At 35.7% G+C, this 4,871-nt stretch overlaps 1 pseudogene; it reads left to right on the top strand.

Annotated features, from left to right (window-relative positions):
- Positions 1–4,108: 4,108 nt before the first annotated feature.
- LOC116073660 overlaps positions 4,109–4,871 on the top strand; it is a 1,607-nt pseudogene continuing 844 nt past the window's right edge.

Here is a 4,871-nt window from a genome sequence, read left to right on the forward strand (position 1 = left end):
AAAATTTAATTTTGACCATATTTTTGCCGATGTTCTCACTGCTTTTATGAAAGAGATAAATTTTTTGAACACCCCACTCTGATATCACAATCACACATTTAATTTTAATGTACTAAGAGCATTTTTGTTGTTTTCATCTACAGGGAAATATTCACAAGGTACATTCTGTTCCACCTCCCCAGGACAATCTTGCTTAAACATAAGGCACTTGCTCATGTTCTGAACTCTCTTGTTATTTTTGTAATGAATGTTAACAAAGTGGTACCCTATCCACAGACTGTCTGCTTTTTTTAATTTAAATGGAATATTTTTAATTTAAATGTAAAGTGAGCACTTTACATGTTATATTTATTTTTCTTTATCCTTCAAAAATTATTTTATTTTATTATTTTTATATTGTAACTGATCTATGTTGGTATGTACACATGCCTAAAAATTGGACATTAATTCAATATAATTCAATATATTAGTAATCTAAATCAAAGTTTCAAATATAATTGTGGAAACTATTATTGAATTTAAGCTTATAACATAATTTCCACAGTTGGGAGATTTAAGATCAAAATGTAATAATTACATCGGCAAACTATTCATATTCTTTTTGAGATACTTTTTAAAATCACTTTCACGTAGATCTAGCTTAGGTCTTTACAATAATTTAAATATGTACAATGCTCCAAATCTCAATTGACAACCACCTTATAGTTACTAATTTTATGCTGCAATCAGTGTCATTATAGTATACTAAGTAGCAGACCAATGGTATATTTGGTGAAATGTCTTCATCTTAAAAATTGCTTTGATTTTATTGATTTGAAGAATTTACATTGATAAGAAAAACTACCTAATGTGAGAGGATATTCAGCACTTATAAAATACAGTTGCTGTGAAGCAGAATAAAGAAATTATCCTAAGCTTAGTATTAGTCTCTCATTAGGGAACTATAAGAGACAAACCATACTACACTAGATATATGTGTGAACACACACTCATATGCACACACAGACATGCACACATATACGTACACATACACACACCTCTCACTGAAGCATTGCTTGAATTTTCTCTTCCACTCAGATATACCACTTATATTCCTCTGAAGGCTGCAGTTCCAGGCCCTCGACCAATTGTTAAAATATTCATGGCAGAACAGCTGTGTCTTTTCTAATGTAAACCCTAAGAATGAGAGTGATTATATTTAATTTAACAATACCTTTTCCTGTTTTTCTTCAAATACATGTTTGCATTTTGCTAAAAGGTAACAGAATAAACTAGGTTCTCTTTCTTTTCTTCATTTCCTCTCTTCCTTGCTATAAATGAGCAGGCACATAAGACAATAAACTCAGTCTGTGTTTAATCAGAGACTAGAAGAGACTCAAAGTAAGCAACTCCTCAACTGTACCACTGCACCAAATTAAAAATACATGCTTCCTCTGCTTGTGTTCCTCCTCTTAAGGACTACCATTTCCTCACACAATGAACCAGTTTCTTTTCTCTTGTGACTGAAGGGGTCTGAGTGATTGGGCAAGGTTTGAGAAACAGCTGAGCTCTAAAAGGCTAGACTCACAACCAAAAATAGAAGTGATCAGGCATAATATAACCCTGACACAATCAGGAGGCTTTTGTTTTTGTTTTGTTTTGTTTTGTTTTCCATCAGGAAAACTCTCCACAGCAGAACAGAAAAAAAAAAAAAAACTTTGGAAATAATAGGTTGAAATAAAGACCAGAAATAACTTCCTTAGCAAAATGCTTGAGCACCTGCTAATTTCCAGACATAGTTATATTTTAAGTCAACACTTAAAGATGATTGTCCTCTCAATGACTCCTTAATCTTGCTGTTATATGTAGCAACTGGAATCAACACTTCTAATGCCAGGCAGAGGGAGTCAGCCACAACCAAGACATGATTATGGGGTTAGAAATGTCAGCTTTTATGTTTGAAAACCAATGAAAAATCTTTATCAATGTCTAAAAATTTCTTGTGTATAAGAAATTTTTATTTCCTATGTTTTCAAGTGCTGAGACAAAATTCTGACTAAATATTGAAAGCAAATTAAAATATATTGCTCTAATATAAAAAGAATCAACATTTACAACCAATTCTCTGAGAGGTAGCTGATATATGCTCTCATGCCTTTCATAGTAGAGAACTTGTCAATTAATCTGAAGATGAATCTAAACAGACAGAACCCACATTACACATTTTCCACTCCTTACACTCCTAAGTTTGAACAGCACCTTGAGGTCCTTAGTATTGGATTTGAAGCTACTCTAATTTGTTTCTGTTACTGCATAAGCTTTGTCATGTTTTAAATGTAGATAATAATATTTCCAAATGAGAGATTTATTTTGGGTGCTGCTGTCCTTTTGTTAACTCTCTTAGATTCCAGTCCATATTTAGTGTTGTGTGATTTCTATTAACTCTGCGTTTTCCATCTCTCCACTATCTGGCCTCCTACTCCCAACTCCCTTGAAATTGAGTTTTTGTTGTAGTTCTCCCTCTGCAGAACAATGATGGAAGAAGAGGTCAGGGAAGAGGGTGGGGGAGAAGGAAGAAAGGAAGGAAGGAAGAAAAGAAGGAAGGGACAAAGGAAGGATGGAAGGAAGGAAGGGAAGGAAGGAGGGAGGTAGAAAGATAGAGTAAGAGAAGGAGGGAGATCAAGCACAACCTCACAACAGACATCTTATTCTTTAGCTCTTAAGATGTTTCCATCCCCTCCTCCTGGATTTTTCTTGAACCTTAGGTATAGGTTTGGGATTACAGGGATATCAGTTAAATGGGGCTGAGTACCTATAGTCACTTGTTACCTACATTTTGACAAGTTGTGACTTTCTCTAATGGTATTTTTTGCAAAACTAAGATTCTTTCATGAAGAGTGAGAACTACACTTATCTTTGTTATAAGGATAAGCATTTAAAGTGAAGTTACAAAATTCACAGGTTTAGGAAAAATGTCAGTAGAAGTTTCATCTTGTTGAATGCTTCTTAGGTTCCAGTAGAGCATTTGTGGTTACCCCCAAGATATAAGTGCCACTGTTGCCCTTTTGCAATATGTCTTACTCTGCTGGTCATTGCTTTGGTTCATAGGCATCATCAATGAGTAAGTATATTGATCATCTTTCTCTCAGTAACTTGTATAACATCTTCCAGCACTAGGAGAACTAGTCCACATGGAGAAAGCTTCTGGGTTAAAGACAGCTTGATTCCTTAAAGTTCTTTGTCTAAATTGGGTACTGTCTTCACCAGTATGAACTTGACTTAAAGTTCTGGGAAATAACCAAAAGAAATGGCAGTAACCTATACCACTTTTGAGTTCGTTTACACTCTCTTGATCAACCACTCAAAAAGACATTTATTATTCATGATACTAGCTCTTGAGGTAAGCATGAAATCTCAAAAACATAATAAAGGAAACAAAACCTGAACAATGAAAACACTAACTGATATGCCAAAGTGGATGGGAGAAATCTCACAGGCCTGCTTCTAGTAGATGAAGAATCACAGGCAATTAATGACTGCTGAAAGAGGGAGAATCAATAATCCCCAAAGATTAGTCCCATAATTGGATATTAAATACTACATGGCTATCCCTAAAAATATACACATATGTACAATACTATACAAACTCATAAGGTCACACTTACATATCTATATTTTTGCATACATGTATGTATACATATGATTATTGTATACATACAATAATAATAAAAAAATTAAAGAAAATGATCGAGATAACAGATGAAAGTAGAAGAAGGTCTTGTAAGTACAAGACGGGGAATAGTGTGGATTGGGAGCAGGATATGATAATAGAGATTGAAGGTGATCAAAATGTATACATGTATGAAATGTTATGATGAAACCAATTGTTTTGTTCAATCAATAAGTTAATAAGTGATGATGAAAATATATACAGGAAGATAGGAGGAGGGAGAAAGATAGAAGAGGAGGAAAGGAAGGGAAAGAAGAGAGGGAAGAGACAGGAAGAGAGAGACAGAGGAGGGATAGTAAAAATGATTCATGACAATTGAAAACTCAGTTGCTCATGGAGCAGTCAGAGACTCCTCTCTTTACCCTCCTGCCTAAGGATCTCCTATGGAGAGCTACAACAATGCCCAAAAGAAAGGCTTCAGGTGATGCAACCAGGAGCCAAAGAGAATGTCTGCTATGCCTGTGCCCTTTACTCTGGAGTTGAAACCTAAAAGAGCATCAACTTCAAGGAAAATGAAGACCAGAAATGTGGAAGAAAACAAAGATGCAGGTACTGTAACAATCCCTGAAACCAAGCCAGAAGATGTTAAGGAAGAATGCAACATGGGAAATGCTGAAAATGGAGAAGCCAAAATTATTGAGGCACCATTTCTAAAATGGAAGCTGAGGAGGTAAAAGAACAGATAAATGAAGATACTGAAGAAGATTGAGGAGAAAAAAAAGAAGCAGTTGCACCAGAAGGCAAAAATGATGAGCTAGAAGCAAACATTCAAGTGTGGAGAAAGATGAATGTGGAAAAGAGCAAGAAGATTACAGGTGAGGAGGCAGAAGATGAGAAAGGCAAGAAGAGGGCCTAAAAGAGAAACCAGGTGCAGCTGAAAGCAAAGATGCAAAGGAAGGTCAATATGAGGAAGATGGAAAGGAAGGTCACCATGAGGAAGATGGAAAGGAAGGTCAGTGTGAGGAAGATGGAAAGGAAGGTCAGTGTGAGGAAGATGGAAAGGAAGGTCAGTGTGAGGAAGATGGAAAGGAAGGTCACCATGAGGAAGATGGAAAGGAAGGTCAGTGTAATGAAGATGGAAAGGAAGGTCAGCATGAGGAAGATGGAAAGGAAGGTCATCATGAGGAAGATGGAAAGGAAGGTCATCATGAGGAAGATGGAA

Source organism: Mastomys coucha, unplaced genomic scaffold (genome assembly GCF_008632895.1).
Source record: "Mastomys coucha isolate ucsf_1 unplaced genomic scaffold, UCSF_Mcou_1 pScaffold23, whole genome shotgun sequence".
Classification (NCBI taxonomy): Eukaryota; Metazoa; Chordata; class Mammalia; order Rodentia; family Muridae; genus Mastomys; species Mastomys coucha.